Here is a 23,841-nt window from a genome sequence, read left to right on the forward strand (position 1 = left end):
ATTTCTGATCTCATTCTCCTCCCTCCCTTCAAAGGCGTACTAATACTTCTTCTGAGTTACAACCTACCTGAAAACCATAGGCAACAAGAACCAGGGATGCAGTTCAGATAGGTTATCATCCAAGGGCAGCAGGCAGGGTGAATCACCAATCTGGATTCTTTCATCCTCCAATGTTTGCACTATCTTGTAGTGAAGTATGAGTTATTGAGTTTGGAGCAACCATGATATTTATGATAGTTTACTAACATTTGAATATCTAAACATAAAAATAAATAATGGCAGCACTAATATTATAATCTGCTAAATAAAATAATAATCAATTTGTTTATATTTATATACATAAATAGGGGTAACCGGAGAAAGCCAATAGAAAACCAATTAATAAATATAGAAGAAATGGCAATATTATGGGATGGGGATGTGGCTCAAGCAGTAGGGCCCTTGCCTGGCAGGCGCAGGGAGCTGGGTTCAATCCTCAGCACCACATAAAAATAAAAAATAAATAAAGATGTTGTGTCCACCGAAAAGTAAAAAATAAATAAATAAATATTTAAAAATTCTCTCTCTCTCAAAAAAAAAAGAAATGTCAATATTAGAAAAATCATGATTTAGAATTCATCATCATGAGAATTGATTTAGGAAAGAATTATTAACAGACACTAAGACCTGTGAGCAAAGGTTTGAGTAGGAACAACAGATTTACATAGACAAAAGGTATCTCTTCTCATATTATTTTTAAATTATAAAAGGAAAACAGTAATTTTGGACTGGAGAAATTTGGACTTTTTTCTCTTTCTCACCAACCTTAACCAATGATCAAAGTTCACATGGAAAATGGTTCAAGAAGGACATGTCATTCCTGCAACAGATACATAATTGGATCTTAGTTATGAGGAAATTTCAGATGAGTCAACATTGAAGGACAGTCTATGAAATAATTGACTTGTACTCTTCAAAAATATCATAGTCATGAAAAACATAAGAGGCTGGGCAATTATTTTAGGTTAAAGGAGACTAAGGTGACATTACCAAAAAATGGAGAGTAAGGTGACATGACAAAGAATAGAGGCTAAGGTGACATGACAATTTGTGATCTTTAACTAGATACTGAACTAGAATAAAATGTTCTATAGGACTTTGTACAACTGGCAAATTTGAAAATGTATCATAGATTGGAAATGAGTATTTGCTAAAATATTATTGAATTTGATTACATTTTCTGATTTTTATAAATACATTAAAGTTACATAAGAGATTTTCTTTGTCCTTGGGGTGGGGGACATTGAAGTGTTTAAGAGAAGAGAGATGTGATGTTTGTAGTTTACTTTCAAAAGGATTATAAAAGAATATCTATGTCCTTCTATATATGATTTATAGTACATACAATAAACATGAAAAAAGAATATGAGAAATTAAGTGGGACAGAACATTAATAATTGATTAATCAGGATAAAAGACATATGGGAGTGTTTGGGTTAATCTTTTACATTTATGTTTGAAATCATTTCAAAATTAAATAAATGAATCAACTTAGTAGGATAAAACTCCACAAATCTAACTATGTATATCTTATACATTCTTGTCATCCTTCAAAAGGTTACAGACATGAAGTAAAATTTTCCATGTATAATATATATATTATATATAGAAATAAACTGTGAATGATCAAAAAAGCTAGTTGGAAAATCAGATATAAAATAGCCATATTTAGCTAGTAGGACATTTCCTTTTATAGAGTATGCACCTTTGTTTCTGCAAATACATAATGGAGTTTTGAATTAAATTGCTTTAAGTCTTGCTGCTGTTTAAATTTTTTCAGCAAATCTGTAAAGACATTCAACAAATTATCATAATGGTTAATCTCTTCTATTGAAAAGGCTTCAGTAATCACTGTGAAATCTTTTTTTTCTCTTTCTCACCATATTATGCTTTCATTCACTAAAATATTTTATTTATTGACTTAAATATATTTGACGCCACCTGCAGCTTCACTTCTTAGAAATCAAACAGGAAAAAACAAATTAACATATTTTCAGTTTGTGAATGAATAGTCCATTATTTAAACATCAGGCTCCCAGGACTCATGGCATCATAGCAGAGGATGAAACAATAAGCCACATAGAACCAAGGCCTAAGCATCTAAGCATGCTTTCAGGACCCCTGGCTTCTTGGGCCCAGGTCCTTGGTGAGGTAGCACGATGTCCATTCATGTGAGCCTCATCCAAAGTCAATCTGCTTCTCTGGTACTTTCTCAACCTCACTTCCCAGAATCTCTAGATTCTATTGCACCAGCCTCAAACTGAAAACTTGAAGACAAATTTTTCCTATAGGGTTAATTCTCATACCTGCCCTTTGTGCTAAAAAAAAAAAAAAAAAAAAAAAATGCCAAAATTTTAATTTGGAAAATTCAGTGCAAAAATCTACATTTCACCTTTATCCCCCCACTCCTGACCCCCCCAAAAAAAAATTAAAATAAAGATCTGGCAACACTGTTCCTGATTCTAAAATGAAAGCAACCGGCTAGAGCTGAGCACCAGAAAAGCCCTTTACATGGAGAAGGTACATCCCAGCTGCCTTGGTCTCTGTATTTCATGTTATCTTACCCCAGGGTGCACATTTGTTTATATTTCTTACCTGGGCCCAGTCAGCATTTGAGTTTGGCTCCCAATTCTAACTATGCAAACAAACTTCAACATGGATATTATTTCTGTCCAAATACAAGATTAAACTTGTATTTAACTTTATATAAATCAGATTATGGGATGACAGTTTTTTTGTGAGGAGGGCAGTTCCAGGGATTGAACTCAGGTGGCCCAACCTCTGAGCCACATCTCCAACCCTATTTTGCCTTTTATTTAGAGACAGGGTCTCACTGAGTTGCTTAGTGCTTCACATTTGATAAGGCTGGCTTTGAACTCGAGATCCTCTTGCCTCAGCCTCCTAAGCTGCTGGGATGACAGTTTTTTGAAAGCTAATAATTTTAGCCCCATTAACAGGGTCAAGTTCTTTGGCAACCATCATGTAGGCTAGAGTTGGATTGTCAGGTATGAAAAGCCCATCATATCTGAAATAATAAAAGTCTTATACATCTTTGGGTAAAATGCTGTATTAGAAGTAAATCTAGACACAACCCAGTCTAGATCAGTGGTTCCCAAAAGATCTAGGGATTTGTTATAGGAAATCTTTTAAAAATTTTACAAGTTCTTTTGTTCCCAGGTCCCTCCTCCACAGATTCTGCTACAAGAGTCCTGCAGATTCTAGATTTTATAAAGTGATAAAATCTCTAACAAGTGATGTGATGGATTTTTCAGGTCTGGAGCCCAAACAATAGGCATCTTTCATCCACCAAAAACAGAAACCAGCAGAGGTTTCCTTCGAGATTCTCAGTAGGGATTAGGAACTAGCACCTACATGAACTCGGAATTTAGTAACCATAGCTTTAAATGGACAAGAACCTTAATCACTACTAATATGGTCAGAATCATGGCAAATTTCATATGAGGATATAGGAAGTAAGAGTGAGAGAGAGAGAGAGAGAGAGAGAGAGAGAGAGAGAGAGAGAGAGAGAGATTGATTCTTCAGTATTTTATGCCTCCTTTCTAATTCAAGGTTAAATGTAATCTCATTGTTTACCCTCAGGTTTACAGATTATATTGCCATTTAGCTTCTTCACTAATAGGTAAAAGCTAAGAGAGAGTGAATAATGTTCAAAGCCAAACTATCAGTGTGTATGTTGCTAATAAATAAAATAGAAATGGAGCAAAAGCATCCCCTTATTCCCTGTAATTTATATAGTCATAGCTATCAACCAATAATGAATAAAATTATTCTTAGAATATAGAGAATATTAATAATGAGTGCTTATTTCTAGAGAAATAACATAAATGATGGAAAGGAAGGAGAGAGCGAAAGAATTCTGATGGAAGATCAGGCATTGACAAACTTCAAGTATTACAAAAATCCATAGTGATCTCTGAGTTAGCAGAAACTCTGAAAAGCATATAATATAACTTTTGTCTTACAGTGAGGAATACAGAGAGGCTAATTGACTTTCTTATATCAGACAGCTTAATAATGGGTAGAACTGGCACTTGAACCCAATTCTTTTAACATTATATCTAGGGTTCTCTGTGCAAGATGCTCATATATTTAGAAGACTCATGTTCACATTACAAATTAAATTTACATGAGGCAGAAAACCTTTCATATTCCCCTTTTGTTGTATTCATATTTTCTCCATGTGAATTAGTTCTTATTTGCAAAGATTAGAAACCAAACAAGATTTTTGCAAACAGTTAGAATATTAAAAGATAGTAAAATACCAGGATTTGAAATTCTGTACCTACATCAGTGATAATTGTGGGTGAACTGTCCTCATGTCACCATTCCCTGCAGTCGAAGAGGGCCACCAGCAATACCTGAGATAATATGTCCTGGTTTATAGTGGATCAGGGAGAGGTCACTTCCCATAGTTAACAAATGCTTCATTCTCACTAGAACAACTTTTGACTCCTCAGTAAAGGAAAGAGAAACACTATGCCCTGATTGGCTTCATCCTGTGTCATTCAACCATCACTGTCCAAAGTAGGAAAGGACTCAATTAACACCAGGAAAATTGTAGTTTTCTAGTGGTATAAGATAAGTGAAGATTGAATTATACATTTAAGATTTGTGATTTTTTTTATTATATGTATGTTACACTTGAAAGTTTAAAACAAAAAGTATCAAAGATTATCCTGGCTAGCTTACGAATGGGGAAGACCCCAGAGCTGGGGATGGGCATAGTCTCATGCAGACTGCTTGACAGCAACACCATGTGTGAGGAGTAAAATGAAGGTTAGGGATGCAAACACAAAGCTCTCTAGAGCAACTGCTTAGAAGCTGGACAGTTTATGTGAAAGAAGACAGTAATTGACAACTCAAGTTTAATTTGATTGAAGGGCTGTGCAAGTCCTCCATGATCTCCCCTTTATCCCTTGAAGTACAGAATCTGAATAGTGCCCTTTGAATTAAACTTGGAAAGCTTTTGGGGTTTCTTTGTTGGTTAGTTGGTTGGATTTTTGGTACTGGAGATTGAATCCAAAGATGTTCTACCTCTGAGATATTTTTTTTTATTTTTATTCTTCGAGATAGGGTCCCCCTAAATTGCTGAGGCTGGCCTCAAACTTGCAATCCTCCTGCCTCAGCCTCCCCAGTTGCTAGAATTGGCATGCAACACTGCACCCAACTTGGCAAGTATCTTGAAGAAGTTTTTTTTTTTTTACTTCTTTGTTGTCCATACACATACTAGCCATCTTGAAACAATACAGTTTTCATAAAAAGTAATTTAGAAGAGTAATTCCTGCTATCTTATTAATTGCTTCCTCAGTCCTACAGCACCACCTTACAGATTACATCTCATGATTTTATTACCTACAGAATTTCCCTTCTGCTCATGCGTGCATAATGTCTAGGAAGAAGGAACTGGATGGGATGGGACAGGATGGGATTGAGTGGTATGAGATGGGAAGGAATGAAAGCAAATGTAACTGAAGAAGAATGACTGAAGTAGAAAGGAATTCGCATCTCAGAGAGGGACAAAAGGGGACTGTACTCAGTCAATTAAGCACGATGGCATGTATGACCTCAAGCTCTATACTGTTTCTGTTAAATAATAAACCTCACCATTGTAGAGGAATATCCTTTCACCAGTTCTTATAATACAATAACAACCCAGTTTCTCTAATGCTTATATTTAGCAAATACAAAAGTTTGTTTTAGAAAGGTTAATTTTGGATTTGACTGGCAGCCAAATTGAATTTTGTGGGGAGATGAGAGTCAGAGAGGGCAATTACAATAAAAAGAAGAAGAAGAAGGTGGTGCTATGGAATAAAAATGAACCCATTTTATCCAAGCAAGAATGAAATGTGTCCCAGAGGGGAAAAGAAAGAAGGAAATAAAGAAGGGGCGGAGAGAGAGAGAGAGAGAGAGAGAGAGAGAGAGAGAGAGAGAGAGAGAGAGAGAGAGAGAGAGCGCAAGAGAGATGGCCTGAGGTAGGGAGTTTCTGAAAGCAGTGCTACTGGAAGTTCCCAAGATGACACTCAATTAAGTTCAGCTGCTCCAAAAGAGCACAGCTCTCATCTCATGTCAAAAGGTTGCACCTGGAACATGGAGAGAAAAGGGTCAGATTCTACAGAGATGGAAGACAAATGTAAGGAAGCAGACTAAAACATTAAAGTATATTAAATTAGAATCAGTGGATATGAACACCTGTTTTTTTTCCAATATTTAACACTTTTTTTGTTGTTGTTCTTTAAGTAACTTGGTGAGAGTATGATGTACCCATGATTTGTGATAAGGAAAGGACATAGTCATAGAAAAGGAATAGCTCCAAAGCCATATGTAAATCTGGACGTGATAAAGCCAAGGAAAAAAAGACCACTATATCACTATGTTCCACATGTTCTAAGGAAAAGCTTATGTTTGTACATCGTGTTACAACAAAAAAGTTTCATTTACAGGGTTGAGCCTCACAAAATCTCTTTGGTACACAGGACCAATAGCCACAGGTTTTTAAAATTGTTCATCTGTTTTTGTTTTGTTGTTATTGTTATTAATTTTTTTAAAAAAAAATTATGGTGGTAGATGGACAGCATTCCTTCATTTACTTTTTTATTTTTATGTGGTGCTAAGGATTGAATGCAGTGCCTCACATGTGCTAGACAAATGCTCTGCCCCCGAGCTACAGCCCCAGCCCTGTACATTTGTTTTTAACAAAGGAAAGAAGTAGATGTCCTGACTCATGATTGGGCTATGAAAGACAGAGGGTAGGTTTGCTGACACAGCAAAGAAGAAAAGTTCCTGATCACATGTGCCATGGCTGCTGAAAGTTACCAGAGATAAACTGCTAATCCTCCCATGTACTTTTATTATTATCTAAATGTATTATAATAGCTATTTTATTGAGCATCAATGACCTGAAATTTACTACAACAAAACCTTCACATAGTCTTACAATAATTCAATAAACAGCTATTATTTTTTTTCCTTAAGAGAAGACTTAAGAGTCTTATTCAAGTTCCCACAGCTAATAAGTATCAAATCTAAAATTTGAAATCCAGATCAGTTTGGTTACCAAGTCAACATCCTTAATTATTACCTTATATTTTAACCAGTTTATTTCATGTTTTTCTATCGCATATGACGTATACCCTTGTCATTCATAATGATATAAGGACTTACTTTCCATTGAAGATGTTTTACCACGGTGCCATAACTATTAAAATTATGCTATATGACTTACCAAGAAACAACACAGAGTGAAACCTGAAATAAATATTGAAATAATTAATTACCTGAGCACCTCTGCATTTACCATTTCTACTGCCTCATAACCACAGGACTATGTTCAGATTTGACCAAAGAACTCCCAGAGTCATCCTGAGAGTGGCCCTGGACAGATGATCAGGAGTTTTTGTCTAAACATCTAGTTTCTAATCACTGGAGTGGGATAACTGAAGCATGTTCTAAGCCAACTGCCTGAGGATCTCAAGCTCCAGGTGTCCACAGCAGATCCTACGCACCAAGACTCCCCAATGGTTTCTGCCTCCTATTTCCCACTACTTTGCTGGCACTTCTTAGGAAGTGGATCACCAGGATCACCTGCCTCCAAAAATCCACTTAGATGTAGTTGCTCCCACAAGACGAAGTCATTTACTTGGATCAGACCTAGCTTTATACATACAAAAGAAGCAGACTGTTTTTTTTCAAACTCCATAGAAAATATTATTTGCCCTTCTTCCCTTATAATAAATCTATTCCCAAAAGATAATGATGTAAGTCAGATTGTTAGTTATTATTGAAATTAAGTGTTGTGTACTTTATTGTACAGCACACCCATTCATATACTGAACCCTTAAGTACCAGTATCTCAGATTACCATTTTGGAAGATGGGACCTTAGTAGCAACTAACTTAAAATGAGGTCATCAGAGTAGGTCCTAATTCAATCTGTCTGGTGTTCTCAGAGGAAATTTGAATACAAATGTGCACAGAAAGAAAATCACGAAGTAACAAGATGCCATCTGCAAACTACCAGAAAGAACAAAGGAGCTAAGTGTTCAGAAGAAACCAACCCTGCTGACATCTAATCTCAGATTTCCAGACTTTGCATTGTGAGAAAATAAATTTCTCATTTAATCACCCCATCTCTGGTACTTTGCTATGGCAACCCCAGTAAACTTCTGTAGTCAGAAAGTGATATTATCACTTTATTGAAAGCACCAGGTAAATGTATGTGATTAAATAATAAGAAACTATCATATATAAAGTGCCTATTGGGTGTCATCAAGAAAGGCAGGCAATTTCATGTATTATTTATAGTCATGACAACAAGAAATTTACATTTCAGATAGGTGTTACTGTCTCCATTTAACTGATAAGAAAACTGGAACTTGAGGAAAATAGATAACTTGCTGTTATCTCACAGCTTCAATAAAAGCAGCGGCAGTGAGATTACATCTTAGATTAGTGATATGAACAGTTTAAGATGAATCAGAATATCTGATTCTACTCATATACTATTACTGATATACAGTCAAGGATTTGCAATTTCTCTGTGATTTAGTTTCTCCATTTGTACAAATAAAGAAAGCACACCTATAGGGACAAGAATTTATCATAGAAGCATAAAAGGTTAATTTTTAGAAAGTATTTAAAAGACACTTTGATACTTCTGCAATAAATTAGGCAAACGGAAAGAACTGTTATTATTTAAGCCACTATTAAAACTGCACATCAATGACAAAGCAGCCTTTACATTTTCACTTTGGTTAGTGTTCTCAGCATTATACTTTCTTCTTTCACCAGGAGCAATAAGCCATTCTTTCTCAATCTCTCTATGCAAAACCAACCTAATCAGCCAACAACCGGGAGTTCACAAATGTACAGGGGCTCATTATTCATCACTTCTGAGTAGCAGCTTCTGCAACCCTAGTTAGTGATTAAATATTTAATGTCATTAATGACGGCAACAGAGAAAAGAAAATACTGTACTTCTTAAATGCCTTGGAAAACATTGAAGGCAGCCAGTCAATCACAGGAGTGACAGACTCTGACTACCTCATTAAAGGTGATAAAATATAAAATATGTTCCAGATCCTACCCACTTTCTCTCTCTCTCTGTTAGGCAATATTGGGACATTCTTGTTGAATTTTATAACTAGCTTGAAGCAAAACTCACCACCAAGGACAAAGAAGTACAGATATTATAAATAATTTGCTTTACCACAAATTCTAGGTGAATTTGATATATTGCCTGAGGCATTGCAATGCTAGGGAAAATGAGAACTGTCCCCTTTTCTGAGCATACAACAGGAAACTAACTGCTTGATAAGACAGAAGAACCCACTGCACTTTATATTCCCCATCTTCCACCCCACTAAAAAAAAAAAGAAAGAAAAAAGAAAATTACAGTATGAATGCACCAGCCTCTAGACATTTCCAAGCTGGATGCAAGCATAAATGTAACAAGACAAATGAAAGATACTTGCATCTTACCATTTTATTCCTTGAAGTTAGTGCCATTGACTCTAAACTTGGGTCTGAAATAGTTAGTTCACATATCCAAGTTAGACCTCCTCAGATTCCAGCAATCACAGACCTGACCCAGGCTCCCAGAAGCTGAGAATATGATGGATTTGAACATTTTAAATCATGTGATTGTGCATAAGCTGGCTTACTGGACAATGGACAGACACTCCTTTTGTAACTTGTGGGTGTACACTGACTGGACCACACGCTAATCTATTTCTATATGTGCTTACGCTGTACAAGGATTTTAGTTTTAACTGCTCTGTCCATCCTGCTGCTCGTCCTCATGCCTTTGTCTTTAAACTAACTTTATCTCTTTACAGGGAAATGCCAGTCCAAGCATTAGCAGCCACAGGTATTCCATCCCATGCCTTGGTAGAAGTATGCCTGGCTCATTAGCTCTGAGTTGTTCTACTCTGCATCACTAGGGAAGCAATGGTCTGTGTTCCCTGCTCGGCTGTCAGAGTTGTTCTTTGCCTTTTACCTATTTATCCTACAAGTCTCAGGCAACCGGATCCAAAAAAGGGAATTTACAGAAGTGCAAGCTCTTGAGCAGGAGACCTCCAGATAAAGTCCCACCACTCACTGACTCCTGAGCATAACCCCCTTCAGCAGCAACACTGGGTTGGTCCTCCTAATAGCAGCACTGGCTAATCTCTCATCACACTCTCCACACTAACCATCCCTCCAGGTTTCATTTATTACCTAATGCTGCTGAAAGGGTTATTGAATTTTCTCTGGCCCCAACAACCATTTCCATTTTTTTTTTTAGACACAAGGGAATAGTTCCCAGTCAACTAAGAAGACTGTACCCCTCAAAATTATCAAGTGTCTCTTCTCCGATCTTTTCTAAAACTTTGAGTCATTGTTCCAACACATTCCTGAGTTCTTTACAATAGGGGAAGACTTTTGAGTTTATACACCTGTTTTTCTGAACTTAAAATTCCTTCTCACTGCACAAATAACGTTCTAATTGAGGAGGAAATGAGTGAAAATGTGGTTCTTCTAACTGCGATGCCTTATATTTTTATCATGCATATAGTTTATTCTGAAATAAAAATTCTAGACCTAGAATTGCACATTGGTTGAGGTAAATAAGTAATATTCAGTAAGCAAATAATATTTTCTAATTTTGTGTATATAAAAAGAACAGTTGAATGGATTAATATATGGCAGCACCATTAAATGTGCATTTGTTAAATATTGCCCAGAAATATACCTTTTAAAAAAATGAAAACGGCAGGGAAAGAGCCTTTTTCATCGAAGGATCATTAATAAATTTACATTTTAAAATTACATCCCTAAGGGAGCCTGGAGAAACTGGTAATTTTTTATTTTAAGTGTCATTGGGTATTCCCTTTATTGCTATATCTCTGTAGGTCAGAACACTATAAAGATCTAGAAATGAACACCACCTGATGACAAAGATATAAAAGTCAAACAAGTTACAGTAAGGACACAACCTAATTTGTATATTGGCTTAAGAGGAAAAATAGAGTGGCAAAAGCTCATGTGCCTTCAGAATTAACTTACCCACCATCTCACATCAGATTTTCTTTTGCAGACTGTAGGATGAAGGTGTTTGAGTACAAATGACACCCTACAATCCAAATGAAAATCTCTCACCCCTTCAAGGAAAAAGTTTCTCTGATGGCTTTTAAAATTGTGCTGAGTTGATTTTGCAAAAGGAGCCTGCATTGTCCCACTGAAACAGAAGCCTTGTTCCAGAAACAGACAGTTAAAAAAAAAAAAAAGTATTTAATATGACCACTGCTTGGGTTGACTTGCTTTAGCCCCAGGGTCCAGCTTTGGACTTGAATAGAGTCTGTGTGGCTGCTTTCCATGGTCTACTGCATCATCTTATAGCAAAACTGAATTGTTTTGAGAGCTGGTGAATAGGCTATGTTTGGACAGACTGGGTCTGTTTTTAGCCATTAAAAAGGGCTATTAAAACTGCTGAGCTGTCATTAAAGCACATTGTGAGGTGCCCAAGACAAAACAGCAAGAAGTAAATTGGCTCTCTGCATCCAGAAGCCCTGAGTCTGGGAAGATATTACACTGTCAGGCAAACTCCACTTAACAGAGCAGAGCGGGAACCAACACTTATACCAGGTGTGACTGAAAGGAGCTCAGTTGGAATCAGACTCTGGAAAAGTGCTTTGGATGAAAAGGTAGAAAGGAAGAAGGAAGGAAAAACAATGTAAAAATTCAAGTTCCAACCATCAAATTGGGCAATATTCTCTGGATTCACTCTCTACATTACAGCAAAAACTCATTAATGTGGAATAATTGAGAGAAGGAAAGTGTTCAGCCTTCCACGTAAAAACAAGGACTTATACAACATTTTTGGAATATTGCCATTGTTTTATATTATAGCCCCAAGCCAACAATTGTTATTAACCAAAGATTCTATTTAAGGTCTGTAGTCCAAAAGAGCAATTTGTATTAACACACCATTGTTGATATGCAAATGTAATGTATTAGCTTTTTTTGTTTCCTTTTTTTCTTTAATTTTTTAAGTGGGATAAACTTCTTTGAAATTCCCTTTACACTCTTGGTTCCAGTAGCCATGCAATTAAAAAATAATAATAAAACATGTCATAAGGATAAGCTATAGCTTAGTTCCTGTTTGAATAATCTCAAATTCTAAAATAATCAAATTTGCAAATTAGTAGGTCCAAATAAGCAAAATATTATTATGTATTAAAACAGAAAAACTTTTGTAAGCCTTGAAAATCAGAAAAATAATGTCTTTCCTTCTTTGCTCCTTCAGTCATCTCTCCTAAGTCTTTAATTTCTCCTCCTGTATTGGCTCTTTCTTATATGTATTTGAACAATGCTAATCCTTCCTAATTTAATGTTAAAATCTGTAAACTTAATGTCCATCTCAAGGCATCCTCTTATCTCTTTCCTGTGCTTCAAAGCCAGATTTGTTGAAAGAGCTTTCAGTCCCTGGTTTTATGACCCCATTCCATACTGTTCCTTCCTCAGCCTGCTGAAATCTTATGCCTTGCCCATAACTGCTGAAACCACTCTCTCATAGGGATCCATCACATTTAATCCTTGTCTAATTTGACCTTTCCTGCACAGGAAGAAACTTCTAAGACAATCTGAGCACCAGTTAGAATAGCAGGCATTCTCAAGAGTATTCCCAAATGAAAAACTGCTTTTCACCATCAAAATTATGTTCACTCAACATTCTTTCACATTTTGTCAGGTTTAAGAAGTTCTATTTTGTTGTTAGTTAAGACTTCATAAAAACAATGAATAGAGGGCTGGGGATGTGGCTCAGTGGTTGAGTGCCCCTGAGTTCAATCCCCAGTAATGGAAAAAAAAAAAATGAATAGGGATTGAATTTTCCCAAATAACTTTTTCCTGCATCTACTAAGATGTCAATGAATATACAAATTCCAACAAGACAGAGCATAGCCTTTCAAACTGTATTCTTCATCTAGGACATTAGCCAAAACTTCAGTAAGCCATTCTATTTCCCTGGATGCTAATGGGACATGGGGTACCATATGAACAATGCATCCCATAATTATTCTCATACATCCTTTGTTATAAAAGTGAGTCCACTGATCCAAGCCACTATTATGTTGGATACTTGATAAATCAGCCACTGAGCTGGAAAATTCAACTTATATCCAGAATAAGAATTGATTCTAATAAAGATAATCTATGATGCTCCAAATCCATCTTTCTATAGAAGAGCCAGTCTGGCCTCCTGGTCAGGGTTGCCAGATCAAATGTAAGACACTCAAATTAAACTTGGATTTCAGATAAATAGTGAATAGGGGTTTTTTTTAATATTAGTATGTTCCAAATCTTGCACAAGACATAGTTGTGCTAAAACGGTTGTTTACTTGAAATTCAAATTTAACAGGATACTTTATATTTTTGTTTGCTCAATTCCTGGCAGCTATTTGGTCTACTCAAAGAATAGTGCCAGACCAAGGACTCAGCATCTTTCACTGCTGTTGGCCAGGGGAACAGTCAGCAATAGCAATAGGTCCATCAATCTTAGTGAGGCCCATATTTGGGGGTCAATAAATGCCTCCATCCCCACCATCATGGCCATCTGATCACATACCATTGTGGTATAAAAGCAAAAAAAATGAATGATATTCATAGAATGAGTTATCCTGCACACTTGGTCTCTAAGATGAGACACAAAATTTCCTATTCTTTTTATAATTCAATTAGTCTATCCTTTTGCCACTTTTCTATAATTTTTTCTATTCTTGATCTGAGCCACTGACCAACTCAACAAACCTTTGCCACTATCAAAGATTTTGACTGTATATTTGTATTTCTACCCACTTCTCTTTCCAAAGTAGGTAGGCAAGCATATTATTCCCATATTTGCCTAATAGAAGAATATTCCTTCATACACTCTTATAGGGCTAGCCCTGAGTGGGACTGTAATGCTGTGAACTAGATTTTCTTCTCTATAAGTTGGTCATAGAAAACCCTTTGTGAAGTCATTTTATGAACTTATAAAGAGGTATTGGTCAAATGAAAGTAGGGGGAGTAAGTGTATAGCCTCCCTTTTTGTGTAACTTATTGGTGTCTTCTGAATGGTGTGCAAACCATTTTCATCATACAATGGTTTGCCATTGCTTTGACCTCATGTCTTGGATATTTGATAATTCACAGCTCATGGTGGATAGCTCTGGTATTGTAGACAATGGGCTAAACCCTAGTCAGGTCCTCGGGCTCTCCTACAGTCAGGCATGCTAGGAAATGTCATAAATAAAGAGTATTTGCTAACTACAAAAGGTATACTTTATACTAAGACTCAAGTCTATCCTGCAGTTTGTTTTTATGGGAATCGTCCAGGAATGTTTCAAAGCTTCCATGTCCAGAACTGATACTTTTAACATCATCACATCTGCTTGATACAGATTGAGCAGCAGGGCCACAGAATGCCCCTGCTGCAGAGTCCACTTAATCTGGGCACTACTCTTATCTGGTGATCTTGAGAGTCACTCAAGAATGGTGTGCACTGACTCCAACATCCAAAGAGATCCAAGGGGTACAATATATATGAATTGTCTTTTACACAGGGAATGACACAGTGTGGCAAAGCATTTTCAGTATATATCATTAGTTCACTATTGTTGCATATTTTTGAGAGTATGGCCATACTCTCTGTGGCCTAAACTATACATTTTCATTATCTCACAATTTTCATGGTTCAGGAACCCCGGTATGGTTTCAATGAGTTCTGCTTCCAGGTCTCCTGAGACTGTGATCCAGGTGTGACTGAAGCTAAAATCTCATCAAAGGCCTGAGAAAATCCACTGCTGAACTCCCTCCCTTTGTAAGCATAATTCCTCTCTGTATAGCCATAAGACTGACTTCACATTTTCTCACTGGCTGTTACTTAAGGGACACTCTCAGGTTCCAGAATGTGCTCACAGTTCCCTGTAAGATACAAGGAGTTCACAGTATGGCCATTTGCTTCTGTAAAGCTGTTAGAAAACTATCCCTTTTTAGAATGATCCCAGTTTCTCTCTTATGGATTTTCATCTGATTAAGTCTGATCCAACCAGGATAAATTCCAACACATATCCCCTTTGTTGTGTGGTGCCAGGAATCAAATCCAGAATCTTTTACATGCTAAGCATGTGCTCTACCACTGAGTTACACTCCCAGCTCCCATACATTCCCTTTGGATTGATTAACAGCAAAAAAAAAAAAGAAAAAAAAAGATAAAATAATCACAGAGCCCCCATGAAATATAATCTAATCACAAGAGTGAAGTCCCACCATATCCACAGGTTCTACCTTCAAAGTTGGAAATTATATGGCAGGTATATACCAGGGACCAAGAATATTGGGGTCCAATTGTTTTTAAGAATTCTGTCTTTCACTATGTATTTCTATAATCTGGATATTGCCTTTGTCTATTTTGCAAATGCTCAGCCATTCTTTTGAATTCATGCCTCTTACCCATTTTCTTTATTTTATTCTTTTGGAGTTCCCATGGGATACAGTTAGAAATTCCCAGTCAACTCTCTCTTGATGTCTCCTTACTACCTATCTCACAATTTTAGGTTCTTTTTGTTTTTGTGCTTTATTCTAGGTCACATTTAAATTTCTGTCTGAAACTGTACCTAATCATCTCTGTCAATAATGTGACTACAGAATGGGAAAAGAAGACAAAATTAAAGAGAAATGCTAGATTAAAAAATAGAAAATACCAATGCACACTCACAACTTGAACTCACTCTCTTTTCCAGCTGTCACTAGACGTTGTTATAGCCATATCATCTTTTCAACCACTGTTCTCAGGAGAAACATCAAATGGGCATCTCTAAATTTTGGTTTCTAAATTCTATTATCTAATTAAAATATTGAAAAATTCTTTGAAAAGTAAGAATCCTGGTCTTGGTACAAGAAATAATCAGTGTGAGCCTAGTTTTGGTTGCAAGAAAAGGTCAAAATTTCTTAGATGTCCGCGGTAGTAATGGCAGGGATTCAGTTTAGAGCATACACATTTGGCCATGTGGGTGAGAAAATTACAACACCTAAACAAATTACCATGGATAAAGTGTGGTTATTTTTTAAATAAAGTAAAAAATAATATACAAAACAATAAAGGCTCATAGAAAGGGATGTAATACAAAAGAAGAATGAATAGGACAGAATATTTTCCTTACTTTTTAATTACAAAAAAAAAACATTGTTTGTGTAAGCATTTACTTTGTTTTAGTAATGGTGACTAAATATTTAATGAAGATAAGAGGTCTCTTTCTACATTGTGTAAGTGTGGAACTGTGGTATAGGAAACAGCAAAGGGGGAAAGACCTGCTGTTATGCCCTATTCTGATAGAAAGAGGGCCCCAAATGGAAAGATGATAGATTGGTCAAATATCCCAGATGAGATGCTACACAGACTCAGTCACTTGCCTTCTGATAAATGGAGACCAAAATCCTATAACTAAGGTTATTGCCCAAAAGAAAGGTATCTTGTTATAAAGGTAAATATAATTTTGAAAATCCCATTGATGAAGTGATCATGGATGGAATCTAAGAGGAAGTTAATGCCACAAACCCTGGATCAGGGTTCTAGTAATAAACTATTCATTCTTCAATGACACATAATTTTCAAACTTCCTAGCATGAGATGATTTTTTCTCAGCCTCACTGGGAGGATGTGAACTATTATTAAAAAATTTCAATAAAGCATAAAATAAGGTTTAAAACATTCACAAAATACATTAGACTAAAGCTATCAAAACTTTAGTCATTGATTTATACTAGCAATGCAATTATGATTTTAACTAGTAGTCAGGAGGAGGTGTATGCGTATCTGTCGCTCATAAAACATCTGAAACCTTGAAAAGAGCATAGCACATTATCAGAATTGAGAACTTCTTTAAAAAAGACTTAGAAAATTTGATGGAAATCAATGTTTGCATGTCTGAAAATATCTTTTCTTGTGTCTACATTTTGATCATCAGTAGAATTTAAATATTTTGATGTTTCTGTGCTTAAGGTTTTGAACATTGTAAAAGTACTAGTAAACACCCCATTCCCCACAGGAAAGTGACTAGATCTTAGCAGCATTATCTGTAATTATGTTCTAATTTTTAAATTTTCAATTTCTTTTTATTTCTGGAAGGTCTTTTTGAATCTTTGGCAAATCTGCACCCTGCCCAATAGTTCTTTTCCTGTGGCCTTTTATTCCTTCTATTCTCTCTTTAGTCACTATTAATGTATTTCAAGATGTCAGATTATTTAACTCAAGTGCTTAGGATGTCAGGTCCTCTGAATTTCCTTATATGGTTTGTGACTGCACATTTTTCCCACTGTGAGTTCATCGTTACTGTTGCCTAAGCTTCCCCTGGGGATTCCTACTTGTCCTGTATTTTAAATTGTCCTCACAGAATGTGTTTATGTTGGCTTCCTTAATATCCCATGTTTCATGAATGTAGGACTTCAGAGATGCCAAGATGGCAGAAACAGGGTACAAGAAAAATGTCACTGCCCACAGTGAAATGACAGAGAGATCATGCCCCTGTTTATAAATTCCATTTCCAAGATAACTCCTGCCGCTGAGGACTTAGCACCCATGATAACTACTGTCAGAGGCTTTTTGTTTTAAAATAACCAATCAGGGTAAAGTGGACAGTATTCTAATTAGGTTTTCTAAAGTAACCAATGAGGCAATGTTGGACAGTATTCTAATCAGTTATCATAGAGTAACCAATCAGTGCAAATGGGGTCAGGTCTTCAATCTGGTTGTAGAGTGAAGGAAACACCTGACAGCTCAGCATAATGGACACTAATTTCCAAATAGGGGGCCGTAAGCCTCTCTCTCTTTTGCTTCACCCACTCTTCTCTGCCTTATGGAGTGCTGCTTTCACCTTCATCTTTGATAAATCTGTGTGTTGCCTGTTACTTCTATGTGTTTTGCTCAATTCCTTGTTCAGGACACCAAGGTCCTGTAACCCAGTGATAACAGTAGGACCAGACTCTACACTAAAATTACTGTTTCTCATGCCATTTAAGTAAAATACATGTGAATTTTGTCTCTATGTGTAATAAAAAGCTGGGGTTTTAATTTCTCATGGGATATTTTCTTTTTCTTTCAATTTTTCTATAGCTTTCTTGTTTCTTACCTTGGCTAGTTGGGGGACTGTTTCTTGTACTGGGGGAGCAGCTCTTCTATCCTGTCTCGAGATAAGGATCTTTTTTTTTTTTTAAAGAGGGAGAGAGAGAGAGAGAGAGAGAGAGAGAGAATTTTTTATAATATTTATTTTTTAGTTTTTGGCAGACACAACATCTTTGTTGGTATGTGGTGCTGAGGATCGAACCCGGGCCGCACGCATGCCAGGTGAGGGCGCTACCACTTGACCACATCCCCAGCCCAAGATAAGAGTCTTAATTAAGCTCTCTGCCTTCTGCAGATCAAGTCTACATCTGCTATCTCTCTAAGGAAGTGACAAATCCATTGGTTCCCTGAAGAACAGACTATTCTAACTGTGGACTGTAGCTTGAGCTCAGGTCTGGGTGTTTCGGTCCTTTCTTGACTGTTACAGGGCATGAGCCCTTGTGTAAATCTGAGGCAACCCACAGGTCCCCGTGTTCTCCCGGATTATTCCAGAAAAATTTCAGACATGTCCTCATGGTAAAAAGCATGAGTTTTAGACAGAATAGAAGAGAGGAAACGGAGACATCTCATGGGAGAAAGTGGGTTCTCTCTGAGAGGAGAGGGATTACACATCCCTCCTACTCTCCGGTTTTATTGGTTCCAGGGAAGTTTCCAGAGTCCCACCCAGTCTGCCTTTTGACTTTTGACTGACAGCAAAGGAGCTGCATACATGGCCTTCAAGAGAGCATGGTGTGGTGTTCATAAAGTTGGACATTTTTCAAAAAATTAATTCCCTCTGTTTTTGCTCCAATTTTCTCCCCCCTTAATTATTTTATTGTCATTTGGTTGGCCCTCAGCAAGTTTTCTTCCTGAGGATCTTGATGTTTTGTTTGCCAGGGTGATTGGGGATTGTGATAGATTCCTGATAAGGGAACTGGCCTGCCTCTGGTAGGTTGTAAAATAATCTTGAAACAATAGTTTTTTTTCTCTTGTTTTAGTACTGGTGATTGAACCAGGGCACTTTACCAACAAGATGTATCCTTTTTATTCCTTTTATTTTCAGACATAGTCTTGCTAAATTGCTTAAAAACTGGCTAAATTGCTGAGGCTGGCCTGGAACTTGTGATCCTCCTTGTCTCAGCTTCACCATCCCAAGTCACAGGGACTGCACTCATATACCACTATGCTGGCTGAAATGATAGCCTTTCTTAAGGGGATGTAACTATGGCTGGGAGAGTTTTTTAACACACCAAACCCCATTTTACAGGTGCATATCTATTGGATATGGCTTCCTGTGGTTTTCAGTCACCATTCATTGCCTGTTTCCTGCTCACCCCACTCATGACTGGCTAGCTACCAAATAATGACTATGGACTTGATGCTCACTAACCCCCACAATTGCATAAGCCAATTTTTTCCAATAAATCTCTCTCTCCTTCGGATTCTCTGGATGATGTCTGGCTAATGTATGTGGCATTTTATACTAGATTTTATTTTACTATCTGTAAACAGAAATTGCATTTGCTTACTTCATTATTCAAAATAGACTGAGAATGATTTTAGCACCCTAAAGAATCTTCATGGAAAAGTAGTCTATAAAATAGATGTCTTCATATATAAGGAGTCTGCTATGTGCCCTCTGGGAGGGAAAACAGACAACAGAGTAGCACTTGGGGACTGGGGAGCAGAGGGAGGGGCAAGAAGAGGCAGGGCTCTATCTCCTCAATTACTGCCTCATTTCCTGTCCTATCTCAGTTCCCAGAGAAATTGTGCTTCCAAATACTAAATCGGCAGTCTCTCAATTGCAAACAACCTTCTTTTCATTCCTCCACCCTCAATTTAGGGAGGAAACAGGAAATCTGTATGAAAATACAAAAAGGATTAAAAACAAGAAACCAGGACCAGGAGCATAAAGCACCAAGAGGAGAGTGTGACTAAATTTTTATGGCCGAGAAAAGAGTCTGCTCAGCAGGGACAGTGATTACAGTCCATGAATGTCTTCAGGTAACCATATACAGGACGCAAGGGACCTGTTTAATGCAGGAGAAAATGCTAAGACAAGGCAAAATTGCTTGGAGGTGTTGGAATGAACTGTTTAGACAATAAAAACCAAAAGGTTTTTGATGATATGAAATTAGAAAATGCAATGTTAAGACATACATAGGACTGGTGAAACAAGCTGACAGCTGAGTTAGCGTATAATGAACACAGTGTCAGGGATTGTAGCTGAAGTCACACCTTATTATTAAAAAAAGAAGAAGAAGAAAAGAAAAGAAACAGCAAAACTCTAAAAAGGACTCTATTTCCAAACATTTACTTAAAACATATTTTAAGTTTCCAAATGTAAGACGGGGAAGGCTATCTAACAAGCTACCCTTCAGAGGGCTAGAACACTGTCACTCCCAGAACAGTCCCAGCAACACGAGCAGCATCCGTAAAGACTCTCAAGCCACCCCAGACCTGCACATAAGAATCTGCATTTTAACAAGATCCTCTAGTGGTATATATGCATCTTAACGTTTGAAAACCACCAGAAGAAAATAGCAATACCTTACATGTCTTTGAGATTCAGAAGAAATTTAACAGATATATTTATATTATTTTATAATTATTATATTTCATAATATTTCATACTATTGTTTTATTTTTATAGTTTATACTTTATAATGTTATATATTATATAATTATTTCATAATTATTATATAGATGATAAGGCTCTTATCCAATTATTTTCTCAAAATGACATATTGATTTGTTAACAATAAGATGGCCCTCCAACCTTAATGATGATATCACTATCAATATTTACATTTATATTATTTAAATATCATGTTCTGTACAATAGGCCTTAAGTTAGAGTCTGACATTAGTTGCATTTGTTTCATTAATAATTTCAGTTTTAATTTTACATTCTTTTGCTGGACACGTGGTGGCAGTTGTCAAAAATAGTAATTTGACTAGGAGAAATGTTACCCTTTAAATTGGATCATTTCACTGGATGGTTTCCCTTTGAATGATTGACTATGAGTTTAATGAAAGAGAACTAGGCCACATGTGTGGCCCTGTAGGGAAAGACTGGACAATCTGATGAAAATCTCTTTGGGCTGGGGGCCACAAACCCTAAGTCATGATTTACCAGCCATGCATACTTGCTTGATAATTCACTTTTGTTTCTATTTATTTGTAATAGAGAGATATTTTCCCTTCAAGATGAGAAGCTAATTAAATGATGCACGTTGAAAGGTTTTGTGAAGTATTAAGATCATGAAAGGGTCATAGGGAGTTTACTGGCATCTCAATGGAAGATGCCCATCCATCATCTGTTAGGCTGTGTTTCTGAGGATTCTTGGTTTCACTGCAGAATTGTTTCATCCCTATTTTCTCAGGAATTGAAAAGATTTTTTGTTAAATTCTGTTTCAGAAATTTAATGTAGCTTTAGTTCCTAGGAAGCCTGGATCTTTGCTAGAAATCCAAGGTAGAAAGAGTAATATGAGAAATTCGGGCACTGGGAACAGGCTTTCCCTTTGCCAAGGAAGAGCCTCTGCCCTTCTGATAATCCTCGAGGTCCAGGTACCTGGTTCCATCAGGTATATGTTTTCAGGGGATGGAAAGCCAAGGTCCCCTATGTTATGAATGTATCTTAACTCTTAAACCAAGGTTGCAGCCTGACATTTCATATGTATCTTTTATTTGTGCCACAAAGTGTCTTTAATGGATTCACATAAAAATCTGGAATTGTTATGTCCTAAAAAAAAAATCAAAATATCTGATAATTCTAAATCTAGTTGCCAATGGATAATACTCCCCTACAATTTAACATAGGTTGCTGGGTCCCCAATATCTATAGGAACCTCCATTTATTTACTCTACAACCATTTGACTTGAACCAGCCCTGAACCTATTTTGACTTCCAACTTCACCTTAAGTTGATACTAAGCCATGGTGAAGTGTGGATAGAAAGGTCAGACTGTCCTTCCCTGAAGCTGGCCTCTAACTGTCTATCTTGCTCATTGAAATTCATGTTCTTTGGGCTGTGATGCCAAGAGACCCAGCCCCTGAGCACCAAAGAATAGCTGCTCAAGTATGAAGGGCCCCTAAGCTGTGCTTGGACCTTAATTAATCTCTCAGGCTAATGCAAGATTCTTCTGTTGCTTGGATATGTGTGGATATCCTCAGGAATATTTGAAAAACTAAAAATATTTCTCTTTCTTTCACATTTATTCCTATTGTTGAGCCCTTATTTGTCGAGGTGGACTAACTGTTCTCGGGTGCTGATTTCTCCAGCTGAATCAAACTAAAGCCATTTAGGAAGAAAGTTGAAGAAGGTATATCTGAGAAAAAGGAAGGGCCTAAGCCAAGGGAGTAGGCCAGTGGATGAGTGCTGCCCTGCTACAGAAGGTGCTCTTCCCAAGGCGCACCTCTCTCTCTCTCTCTCTCTCTCTCTCTCTCTCTCTCTCTCTCTCTCTCTCTCTCTCTCTCTCTCTCTCTCTCTTTGTACTTGGGATAGAACCCAGGGGTACTTAACCACTGCACCACATCTGGCAGCCCTTTTTTATATTGTATTTCATGACAGTGTCTTACTGAGTTGCTTAGGGCTTCACTAAATTGCTGAGGCTGGCTTTGAACTCATGATCCTCCTGCCTCAACCTCCCAAACTGCTAAGATTACAGATATGCAACACTGCACCCAGCCCAAAGCACCCATCTCTGATAGTAAAAATACGGTCATAGAAATTGGTCCTACTTTTCATCAGTCATATCATAAGAGTTTAAGCTTCCAATACCACATGACTTCTGGTTTGATTATTCATTATACTTTGAGTTTTCTGTTCTACCCCATTAAAAAATGAGACATGCATCTTTTCACTGGCAAACAAAAATTTTTATTACAAAAATAAAATTTACCATAAAGAGAGAATAGACTGGTATGAAGTTAATCACACAGATCTAGTGAAAAAGTTGTCTAAAATGGTGTATTCATATATTTTCCCCAAAAGTTAATAAACACCATTGGATTCAAGATAATTATGTGGGGATATATTTTTGATTTAATTAATTAAAGTCTAGGAGATATTAGCTGAGTTCAGAATAACAACTCAGATTGTTCCAGTGCTAAAATGCTGATGGAAGCACATGGCTTTATTTGACTCTTAGGGCCCACACAGAAGGGCTTATGAGGAATAAATTCTGGATTAGCCAAAGGCTCTGTGGATGTGTACAGGAGTTGATGGAATGTGACGGGGGGGAGTGTGATCTGTGCCAACCATTATAACATTGATTGTTTTATTACTGCTAAGAAAAATCTAAATAAATAGACTTTACTTACTCTTAATGAGCAAAAATATCTATAGCTTGCAGTGCTCCAAGTGTGTCCTGGTCCTATGCCAAGCCCTGTGCTAGCCACCAAGGTCCCTGTTCTGTAAGACCTGTCAATACAGTTAGAGGAGACAAATTCAATACTCTCTTAGTCCTATAGCCCTTACTGTTGGCATCTCTAACCCACAAAACAGCAGTTTTTATATCCTCAACACAATCACCATGGTTGACACATGGTTAAAAACAAATATGTGATGGTTGGATGGATGGATGGATGTGCACTACATGCTTACAAAGAACAGATGGGAAAGACTTTTACTTACTAGTAAATGTTGAAACCCAAAGTGATTG

This window comes from Ictidomys tridecemlineatus, chromosome 1, assembly GCF_052094955.1.
Source record: "Ictidomys tridecemlineatus isolate mIctTri1 chromosome 1, mIctTri1.hap1, whole genome shotgun sequence".
NCBI classification, from domain to species: domain Eukaryota; kingdom Metazoa; phylum Chordata; class Mammalia; order Rodentia; family Sciuridae; genus Ictidomys; species Ictidomys tridecemlineatus.